Source organism: Sarcophilus harrisii, chromosome 1 (genome assembly GCF_902635505.1).
Source record: "Sarcophilus harrisii chromosome 1, mSarHar1.11, whole genome shotgun sequence".
Taxonomy (NCBI): domain Eukaryota; kingdom Metazoa; phylum Chordata; class Mammalia; order Dasyuromorphia; family Dasyuridae; genus Sarcophilus; species Sarcophilus harrisii.
Window position 1 is genome coordinate 640,085,248 of NC_045426.1, and position 12,485 is coordinate 640,097,732.

Sequence of the window (12,485 nt, forward strand, 5' to 3'; positions counted from 1 at the left end):
GGCTTAAATCAAAGCCAGAAAGATTTTGGTCAGGCATAAGAAAAAATATCTCGACTATGAACAGAGAGAAAACTCTGACACTGCCATGAAAGTATAAAATACCTACTGCTACCTCTCAGAGGTGGCCTGGAATGACTCTCATAGCGGGGAAGGGAAATAAGGCAATATGTCTACCATACCACATCAAAGAAAAGGGCACACTCTTCAATAAATATACCCTATCATTCCCAATAAAAGCAGTATCAACAGCAGTGCTACCATGAAAGCAGTGTACTGAGATACTATTTTTTTTTAAGTAGCAAGAAGATGCAAGTTTCTTTTTTTTAAATTAGTACTTTTTGGCAGTATTATACAGTTCACAGCTGTATAATACAGCAAAATAAATTCCCACAATGATCATTCCCAAAAATGCATGCATCTTTATGCATTTTTAAAATGGGGAGAGGGGGAGTTGAATGGCCTTGTTTCATCTTCATTCTTTTAGACTCATACTTTATCATTTCACTGATCAGAGTTGCAATGTCTTACAGTTGTTTTTCTTTATAATGTTACCATCTCAAAAATTCCCCTTATTCTATTTACTATGCTCTCATAAGTTCATAGGAACCTTTCCCCCATTTTCCTTTGTAATGTCCCATGTCAGCATTTTTATGGGACAAAAATATTCAATATATTCACATATCACAGTTTAGCCAATCCCAAACAAGAGGATTCCAATTGTTAGTTATCATGCAAACTTCTGCTGTACGCTGAGACAGACAGAAACAAAGCCAGAGACAGCAACATTTTCCATCTTCTTTCAATTTCTTTAGGTTAAATGTCTAATAATTGTATATCTGAATCAAAGGGATATGCATAGTTTAGTAACTTTGGACACAGAGCTCCAAACTGCTTTCAAAAATCTATGGACCAAAAGATATATCCTCCAATAATGAACAAGAATGAACTAGTGAGCCGGTTTTCTCAGTCCCTTTAACACTTATCAATTTCCTCTTTTGTTACTTTTGTCAATCAGATAGGTGTGAAGTAAAATCTCAAAGGTTTTTTTTTTTTTTTGGCCGTTTCTCTTAGTGATTTAGAATATTTTTTCATATTGTTTTTGAAAGACTTTAGTTCTTTTAAAAACTGTTGATATTCTTTGTTATCCATTTATAATCTGAGCATAGTTGTTATTCTTTAGTTACTTGTTACATGAATTCTTCCTTATATCCATTGAGATGAAAGATAATTTTTCCCTGATCTTATTTATATGACTTTTAGTATGTATCTTATGTATCCATTTGGAACATATCTTGGTGTAGGGTCTGGAGTACTAGTGTAAATCCAATTTCTGATAAACTGTTGTCTGTTTTTTTTTTTTTTTTTTGCAAAATAATGAGTCCTGGCGGACTTTCAATGCCAAGATGGCAGAATGAAAAGGAACACCCTGAATAAAGCTCTCCAAAACTACCCTCCAAATAACTAAAAAAACACCTTAGAATTGATGCAGAAATAGGGAAGCAGCTTATCAGCCTAACAGGAAAGGTCTGTCTTACTGGGGTGGGAGGCAACTGAAATCCAAGAGCAACAGCAGCAGCAACAGCAGCAGCAACAGCAGCAGCAACAGCAGCAGCAACAGCAGCAGCAACAGCAGCAGCAACAGCAACCAAATTGAAGTAAGGATCCAACTCTAAAGCAATCAATCCACCAGCCCTCCTGCAAGCCCATAACCCCCTCCAGGGGTCCTCAAATTTTTAAAATAGGGGGCCAGTTCACTGTCCCTCAGACTGTTGGAGGGTCGGACTATAGTAAAAAACAAAAACTTTGTTTTGTGGGCCTTTAAATGAAGAAAGGTCATAGCCCTGGGTGAGGGGGATAATCGTCCTCAGCTGCCACATCTGGCCCTCAGGCCGAAGTTTGAGGCCCCCTGCCATACACAAATAAGCAATCTGTGGAAGATCCTACTCTTAGCTACCCCAGCACAAACCACTAGTTAGGCCTTGACACTCATTGCTGAACACCTTGTTCCTGGGGCCTAAAAACAAAGAGAGACTATTTTCATAGGGACCCAGCAGCAAGGCCCCAACCCTCAGGCAGATCAACAACAAAATTATTCCTCCAGGGCCAGGCACAGCAAACCAGTAGCAAGACCCCACTCCTGCAATTTCCAGAGGCTTAAACCCCATACACAGGGAAGGGCAAAAGGGAGCTCCCTCTCCCATTCTTCCTCCCCTCCCCCCCCCTCCACCCATTAAAAGCCAGAGAGAAAGCCTACTCCCAAGAGAAAGCAAGTTGCTGGGCCCTAAAAGACAATGAAAACTAGCAGCAAGACCCAGAGTCCTAGTATAAAATGTTTGGGACAATGCAGGACCAAGGCTCAACTTGCACATAAAAACACCAAGTCATTAAAAAAAGGCAGAATAAAAAAAATGAGCAAAAAACAAAAATAAAAGAACTTGACTATAAAAGTTATTATGGTGATAGGAAGGATCAAGATAAACTTAGAAGACAACAACGTCAGACTAGCTACCACAAAAAGCCTCAAATAAAAGTCTCAAACAAAAAAAAGAATTCCCCAATGAGGTAAGAACATATTTTTAAAAGAAAATTAGAAAAGGAGAAGAAAAATTGGGCAAGAAAATTAAAGTAATGCGAGAGAATCATGAAAAAAGAATTACTAGAATGAGAAAAAGACACACAAAAATTTACCCTATACAGAAATAAAAGTGGTTAACGAAAACAGAAGAGAGATGGAGGATTGATAAAAGGGAAGGTATATGGGGAAGACCGTGTTCAAAAGTAAAACACTTGTGAGATGAGGTGTAAGAGATGAGGGGGATAAACAAGCAAAAAAAATTAGAATAGAAGGAAATACAACTGTTATAACTAAATAAATATGAATGAGATGAACTTATCCATAAAACAGAAGCAGAAAGTGGAATGGATTAAAAAAATCACAATCCTACAATATGTTTACAAGAAACACAACTGAAGCAGACAGGTAATACACAAGGAAAAGGTAAGAGGCTGAGGAAGAATCTGTTATGCTTTGGCTGAAGCAGATAGCAGCAGAGTTAGCAATCATTATCTTGGACAAAGCAAAAGCAAAAAAAAAAAAAATCTAATTAGGAGAGGTAAAGAAGGAAACTATATCTTTCTGAAAAATACCATAAACAATGAAGTCATAACAATATGCACCAAAAATTTGGTACATAACAATATATGCACCAAATGGTATAGAACCTAAATATCTGAAAAAGAAGTTAAATGAGTTACAGAAGGAAATAGATAATGAAACTACTAGAGGAGACTTCAACTTTCCCCTTTCAGAAGCAGATAAATCTAACCACAAAATAAAAAAGAAAGAGGTAAGAAGGTGAATAAAATCCTGCAAAAGTCAGCTATAATAAATTTCTGGAGAAAATTAAATTGGAATGGGAAAGAATGTATACCTTTTTCTCAGCAGTATATAGCACCTACACAACTGACCATGTATTAGGACAGAAAAGCCTCACAACCAAATGCAGAAAAGCAGAAATGGTAAATTGCATCTTTGTCAGATCAGAATGCAATGAAAAATATATTTAATGATGGATAATGGAAAGATACTAAAAATTAATTGGAAATTAAACAAGCTAAATCTAAAAAATAAGTGGGTCAAAGAACAAATCAAAAAAACAATCAATAATTTCATTAAAGAAAACGACAATGAGACAGCTTACCAAAATTTATGGGATTCAGCCAAAGTGGTACTTAAAGGAAAACATCTCTCTTAATTTTTTTTATATCAATAAAATAGAGAAAAGACAGACCAACAAATTAATTATGCAACTAAAAAAGAAGGAATTAAAAATCCCCAATTAAACAACAAATTGGAAATCCTGCAAATCAAAGGAGATTAATAAAACTGAAGGGGGGAAAAAAACAACATTGAACTAGTAAATAAAATTAGAAACTGGTTATACGAAAAAGAAAAGAAGAAAATGAAATTATTAGTATCAAAAATGAAAGGAGTGAATTCACTACCAATGAAAAAGGAAATTAAGACAATTGTTAAGAGCTATTTTGCTCAATTTATGCCAATCAATTTGAATGGATGAATATCTACAAAAATATAAATTATCAGATCAAAAGAAGAAATAAAATACTTAAAATAGTTCAATTTTAGAAAAAGAAGAACTTCCTAACATTTAAAGAATAATTAATCCCAATATTATACAAACTATTTGGAAAAATAGCAAAGAAGGCATTCCTATCAAATTTCTCTTATAACACAAATATGGTGTTGAAACCAAAACTAGGAAGATATAAAAGAAAGAAAATTATAGACCAATTTCCCTAATGAATATTGATGCAGAAACTTTAAATTAAATACCAGCAAAGAAATTACACCAAAATATCAAAATGATCATATACTATGACCAGGTGGAATTTATACCAAGAACACACAGGCCTGGTTCAATATCAGGAAAACTATTAGCATAATTGATCATATCAAGAATATAACTAACAGAATTATATTATTACCTTAAAAATGCAGAAAAGTGTCTGAAAAATACAGCATCTATTTCTATTAAAAATACTAGAGAGCATAGAAATTAATGGAATTTACCTCAAAATGATAAGTAATATTTATCTAAAACCATTAGGAAGCATTATCTGTAACAGGGATAAACTAGAAGCTGCCATATACAGTAATCTGGGCAATAATAAGCATTGTCATTTCTATTATTTAATACTATACTAAAAATGTTAATTATAACAAGAAGAAGAAATTAAAGCAATCAGAATAGGAATGAGGAAAATGAATGAGGAAATAAAACTATCACTCTTTTCAGATGGTATGATGTCATACTTAGAAAATCCTAAAGAATCAACTAAAAAAGTACTCGATATTATTAATAATTTTTAGCATAAAGTTGCAAGATATAAAATAAATCCACATAAATCATCAGCATTTCTGTTTTACTCACAAAGTCCAGCAACAAGAGACAGAGAAATTCCATCTAAAAATAACCGTAGACAACATAAAACACATGGGAGTCTGCCTACCAAGACAAATCCAGGAACTATATGAACACATTTATAAAACACTTCTCTCACAAATCAAGTCTAATCTAAACAATAGGAAAAATCATTAATTGTTCATGGGTGGGCCAAGCTAATATGATAAAAACAGCAATTCTGCCTAAATTGATCTACTTGTACAATGCCATACAAATCAAATTGCCAAAAAATTATTTTATAGAGCTGGAAAAAAATTTTAAAATTCATTTGGGTGGGGGTAGGATTCTGGGAAGATGGTGGAATAGGTTGGCAAATTTCAAGCTTTCCAGATTTCTCCCATAAACATAAAAAAATCTGCACCTCAGGACAAACATAAATGGTGAAAATTCAAAAGACTTGGAGAAGAATATAGTACAACCTGGAGAAGAAAGACCCCTGACAAGAGATTAATCATTGTGAAGTGCAAACTCCTCTGGCTAGTTTTACACTAACATCAAGTGGACCCCTGGAAAAAGCTGAGTGTAGCTGAAGCCTCTTTAGGAACCAGCACACCCACAAGTGCAGAGGCAGCAGGGTAGGGACAATGCTGGTTTCAGATACTTGCTGGAGGGTGGAACTCATGGCTTGGGATTCCTGGTCAGAGAAAAGAGCTCAAGTGAAGGGAGGCACCATCCCCCACCCCACAATTAAAGGTACTTAACACTAATACCTCTTACTTAAAAAAAAAAAAAAAAAAAAAAAAAAAAAGAACTAGCAAAGAAGAGAGAATCCAACCACTGAAACATATTATGGGAACAGGGAAGACCAGAATTTATCTTCAAAGGAAGTTAAAAAACAAAAACAAAAAAGAATAATGTGAAATGGATCTCTGCCCAGGGAGAATTTACAGAAGGATTTAAAAAAAAGAGTTTAAAAATCAAATGAGAGACCAAAATAAATAAAAATCATCCAGAAAAAATTTAAAAATATAGTGAAAAAAAAATTTAATCAACTAAAAAGGAGATACAGTCTCAAAGTCTGAAAATTAGCATTGAGCAAGGGGAAGCCAGTAAAGTTATGAGACCAACAAATAACAAGACAGATTCTAAAGAATGAAAAAATAGAACAGAATGTGAAACCTTTTATAAGAAAAACGACAGATCTGGAGAACAGATCAAGAAAATATAAGAATAATTGGACTGCCTGAAATTTGTGAGCAAAAAAAGAACCTTGACACAATAATGTAAGAAATCATCCAAGAAAACTGTCCTAGAGCGATAGAATAGGAAAGGAAAGCAGAAATAGAAAAAAACCTACTGATTATTACCTCACAGAGATTCTTTGTGGAAAACATAAAGGAATATTATTGCCAAATTTCAAAATCCCCAGATTAAAGAAAAAATTTTCTAAGAAGAAAAAAAATTAAAATTTCCTGGAGCTACAATTAGAATTGTACAGACTTTTCAGTAGCCATAATAGAAGTCTGAAGATCCTAGAATCATATCTACTGACAACCAAAGGAAGTAGGCTCCTGCAACCAAAAACATGCTTAGAAAAATTATCTATAATATTATATGAGAAAAAAATGGACATTCAATGAACTTTAAAGATTTTCAGGACTATCAGCCAAACCTGAACTTAATAGAAAATTTAATATATGAGTCAATATCAAAGATCAATTTCAATAAATTTAATATGCACAAATTGTGGGGTTTGGTTTTTTTTTTTTAAAAAAACATGGGCAATGTATATCATATGTTTAAGATTGACATCAACAATAGGGTAACTCAAAAGGGGCAGGGTTATGGGTCAGAACTTTGAACTTGAAAAAAAGAATTCTTACAAGGTACTAAGACGTGGAATTGATAGCGACAATAATTATCTAATTTAGCATTGGTTCAGTATGATTGATTTAATCCTACAAGGAGATCTTATGAGCCCGAACTGGAAACTAAGGTTCTAAGTGGAAATGAGGAGACAATGGTTAAATCTAGGTTAGCATTGATTTAATTCCACAACAAATAATGGTTTATTAGTGATATAATGATTGGTTTGTACTCAGTGTGGGGCATATAAGCTAGGAGTCTCAGCCAGGGAGATTCAGAGACATTTGGAGAGAAGGCAAAGGACTGGAGGCAAGAGCTTCAGCTCTCAGAACCAAGGGGAGAAATTCAATTTGATCTTCGATCTTCCTGGTGGCTGGCCTGGACTCCTGAACTTCTTTCACTAAGACCAAGGCCAGACTGAAAGGTTCTCCAGAAAGCTGCCTAGCCCCAGGAAAGGAGACAAGATTTTGAAAGAGATAATAAAGGATTTGGACTTTAACACCTGGCTATTCTCCTTGGTGATAACTGAACTGAAACCCCAAGAAAACCTCAACAGAGAACATTACATTTTAGAGAGAACATTAAGGTAAAAATAGTAATTGTGTTATAAAAATGAGGTGCAAAAAAACAGATACAGAGGTATTGGGGAAGTAGGGGGAAACATAGTTCTGAAAATCTACTCACATCAGGAATGGGTTAAGTAGGCAAGTCTACATATATACCATGAAGGGAATAGTACCCTCCAAAATCTATAAAGAGATAAGGAATGGGCAGACAGGGAAACAAAGGATGAGGGGAAAAAACAAGGGAAGGATCTATGGGTGGGAGGGAGGTTAAACAAAAGCAAGGCAAGTTAAGGGGCAGAATTAAAGCAAAGAATCAGCAGAGATATAAAAATGTATGTGTATGGGTGTGTGTGTGTGTACTATGTTTACATAAATATATAATTTCTTAACTATAGCCTATTTGGGGATGGAGGTGGGGATAAAAAGGGGAAAAAAAGATATGCAGCAGAGAACAAAAGAACAATTTACAAGGAAGTAAAGAAAAGATGAATGCTCATGAACATAATTTCTTCTACTACTAATATATACTTTTTTGAACTGGTAATTTGTTGTTATATGATTGTGTTTTCTTTTGTGCTGTTTTTATTTTATTTTGTATTTTCATTTTTTCTTTTTTTTAAGTAAAATATATATTTTTTAAAAAGATAAAAAAATTCATCTGGAAGAACAAATGTTCAAGAATATCAAGGGAATCAATCAGAAAAAATATAAAAGAAAGTGGTCTAGTCATACAAGATATCAAAATGCATTATAAAGCAATAATTATCAAAACAACTTGCTACTAAGAAACAGAGTGGTTGATCGATGGAATAGATTAGATATAAATGACCATTATAGTAATGATCATAGTAATCTAGTATATTAAAATCCAAGCTTTTGGAACAAAACTTAATTTTTTAATTGCTATACACATGGGTTTTGTGTATTTTTATATGGATTTTAATTTTTTATGTAGATTTTTATGTTTATGTGCTTCCTTATGGTAAATCATACTGCTGGGAAAACAGTATGGCAGATAATAGATATAGATAGATCAACATCTCACACCATATACTAAGATAAGGTCAAAATGGGTACATAATTTACACATAAAAGATGATACCATAAGCAAATTAAGAGAGCATGGAATAGTTTATCTGTCAGATTTACGGACAAGGGAAAAAATTAGGACCAAATAAGACACAGAGCATCACAAAATGTAAAACAATTTTGATTATATAAAATTTAAAAGTTTTTGCACAAACAAAACCAATGCAACTAACATTATAAGGAAAGTGGAAAATTTAGGGAGAGGGAATTTTTACAAGTATCTCTGATAAAGGTCTTATTTCTTAAATGCCCAGAGAACTGAGTCAAATTTATAAAAGTACAAATAATTTCCCAATTGATAAATAGTTAAAGTATATGAACAGGCAATTTTCAGTCAAAGCTATCTATATCACACACACACACGCCTTACATCACTACTGGTCAGAGAAAAGCAAATCAAAATAAGTACCAGACCACAGGTACTAGATCACACCTAACAGAGTGTTTAATATGACAAAAAAGAAAAATGTTGGATATTGAAGGGCATGTGGGAAAACCAGAACACTAACACACCGTTGGTGCAGTTGTAAACTGATTTAACCATTCTTAGAATCTAATTGGAACTATGTCAATAGGGCTATAAAACTGTCCCAAAAAGGGAGAACGGACCTATTTGTACAAAAATAATTCTAAACAGCACTTTTTGTGGTAGCTTAGAATTGGAAATCAAAAGGATGCCCATCAACTGGGGAAAAGCTAAACAAACTGCGGTATGTGATTATAATGGAATATTATTATACTGTAAGAAATGACAAGCAGGATGATTTCAGAAAAATCTGGAAAGACATATGAACTGATGAGTAGTTACATGAACATAACCAGGAAAATGGAATGGAAAGACAGGAAATGCATCTTATTTTTGAAAGGGAAAGAGATCACTAAATGCATCATATCATCCTCCTATCCTGAGGAGGAAGCCATAAATAGAAAAAGATGCAAATATTGATAGAGATGAAACAATACAAGAAAAATGTCACTGATTGTAGAATGAAGAAATTTGGCTTTAAGTTTAATTTATATGGTTGTGTGACCATGGAGAAGACATATACCTCACCAATCTTCAGCTTCCTCATCTGTAAAATATAGATGAAAATAATATTATTTTACCATCTCACAGGAAAAAAAAAGATAGTTCTTTCCCAAGGAACTATGGTCTTAAGGTTCAGTGAGTACATGATAGTATGCTCATCTGCTTTCATATGTTGTATACCTAATTTGTTCCACTGATCAATATTTTTAACCAGTATAAAATCATTTCAATAATTATTGCTTTGTAGTATGAGAATCTAGTACAGATCTTCTTCCATCCCATGTTTTTTTTCATTTTCCTTAAGATTCCAGAACTTATGTTTTTCTATTTTAACTTCATTATTCTTCTATTTTTTATAACACATTCTCTTTATAACTGATGCAGCACTAAATAAGTAAATACTATAATTATTATTATATTGGTTCTATCTACCCATAAGCAATTAATATTTCTTCAAATATTTATGTCTGTCATAGAAATCTACAAAAGGTTTGTTTTTTTTAAATAGTTGGATTTGTATAATTCCCAGATGAATTTTGGAAGATGGACTTCCCTGTCTCAAAAAACACAACTTCTATAATTATCTTGGATGGAATTTTTTCCCCTAGCACTTCCCTCTGGGTTTTGTTGAATATATGTAAGAAATTTGATAATTTAAGGTGGATTTATTTTCTATCATGTAACTTTGTTAAAGTTAGAAATTATTTTAATTCATTTTAGTTGACTACAGAGATCCCTAAATGCATCATATCCTTAAAAATCTTATTTTTATATCCTCTTTACTCATGATTATTCTTTCATTTTTTTCTTGTCTTATTGGCATATAGATAGCATGTCTAACATTTTGATAAAAAAGGTAATTTAAAAAAAAGAGCATAGTTGCTTTATGCTGGATCTTACTAGAAAAACTCTTACTTTTCTGTGTGTGTGTGTATATATATACACACACATATATATATGTATATGTATATGTGTATGTGTATGTATGTATGTGTATGTGTATATATATATATATATATATATATATATATATATATATATCACCTGTGGCTCCAAGAACATATAAAGGTTGCTTTTAGAATAAGCTAAATACAATTTATAGTATTAGAAACTGGTGTTAGATTTTAATAAAAGCCTTTTTAACATCTTGCTATACACATGGGTTTTGTTATTAATATTTTTAATATGGATTATTATGTTTATGTGCTTCCTTATGGTAAATCACCCATGCATTTCAGGTATAAAACCAACCTGGTCATGGTACTGAATCTGGGATATCTCTTAAGCCATGTACTCTAACTGTACCATCCATCCCCATATGTTTTGTCTTCTCGCCATTAGAATTAATCTCATTGAAGTCATGGACTGTCTTGCTTTTGATTTGTGGACTATGAAATTAGCCTAGTGCAGAGAGCATAGGAATAAATGGACTTTTCCTTACAGTCAATATCATCTATTTAAAACCATCAGAAAGCATCATATGTAATGAGAAAAAAACTGGAATCATTCCCAATAAGATCAGGGGTGAAACAAGGTTGCTCACTATCACCATTAATATTCAATATTGTATTAGAAATATTAGCTTTGGCAATAAGAGAATAAAAAGAGATTAAAGGAATTAGAGTAGGTAATGAGGAAATCAAATTATCTCTTTGCAGATGATATGATGGTATACTTAGAGAACCCTAGAGAATCAACTAAAAAGCTATTAGAAATAATCCACAACTTTAGCAAAGTTGCAGGATACAAAATAAATTCACATAAATCATCAGCATTTTTATATGTCACTAATAAAATCAAACAGCAAGAGATGCTAAGAGAAATTCCATTTAAAATAACTGTTGATAGTATAAAATATTTGGGAATCTATCTGCCAAACGAAGGTCAGCAACTATGAGCAGAACTACAAAACACTTTCCACACAAATAAACTAAACACTTTCCACACAAATAAAGTCAGATCTAAACAATTGGAAAAATATCAACTGCCCTTGGATAAGTCGAGTGAATATAATAAAGATGGCAATGCTCCCTAAACTAATCTATTTATTTAGTGCTGCACCAATCAGACTCCCAAAAACTATTTTACTGATCTAGAAAAAATGACAACAAAATTCATCTGGAAGAACAAAAGGTCAAGAATTTCAAAGGAACAAATGAAAAAGAAAATCAAATGAAGATGGCCTAGTTGTACCAGATCTAAAACTGTATTATAAAGCAGCAGTCACCAAAACCATTTGGTATCAGCTAAGAAATAAAGAACTTGATCAGTGGAACAGGTTAGGGCCACAGAACAAAATAGCCAATGACTATAACAATCTAGTATTTGAAAAACCCAAAGGCCCCAGCTTTTGGGATAAGAATTCACTATTTGACAAAAACTACTGGGAAAATTGGAAACTAATATGGCAGAAATTAGGCACACCTAACACCATACACCAAAATTAGGTTGAAATGGGTTTATGATCTAGACATAAAGAATGACATTATAAACAAATTAGAAGAACATAGGATAGTTTACCTCTCATTTTTGGATAGGAGGAAGGAAATTATGACCAGAGAAAAACTAGAGATCATTAGTTTTTGCACAAACAAAACCAATGCAGACAAGATTAGAAGGGAACCAATAAACTGGGAAAACATTTTTACATTTAAAGATTCTGATAAAGGCCTCATTTCTAAAATATATAGAGAATTGACTCAAATTTATAAGAATTCAAGCCATTCTCCAATTGATAAATGGTCAAAGGATATGAACAGATGATTTTCAGATGAATTTGAAACTATTTCTAGTCATATGAAAAGGTGCTCCAAATCACTATTCATCAGAGAAATGCAGATTAAGACAACTCTGAGATACCACTACATACCTGTCAGATTGGCTAAGATGACAGGAAAAAATAACAAATGTTGGAGGGGATGTGAGAAAACTGGGACACTGATACATTGTTGGTGGAATTGTGAATGGATTCAACCATTCTGGAGAGCAGTTTAGAACTATGCTCAACAG

General features: G+C 32.9%; 1 protein-coding gene across 3 annotated transcripts in view; it reads right to left on the reverse strand.

Annotated features, from left to right (window-relative positions):
• ZC3H3 (zinc finger CCCH-type containing 3) overlaps positions 1-12,485 on the reverse strand; it is a 488,431-nt gene that overhangs the window by 319,356 nt on the left and 156,590 nt on the right. The gene's annotated exons all lie outside the window — the stretch shown is intronic.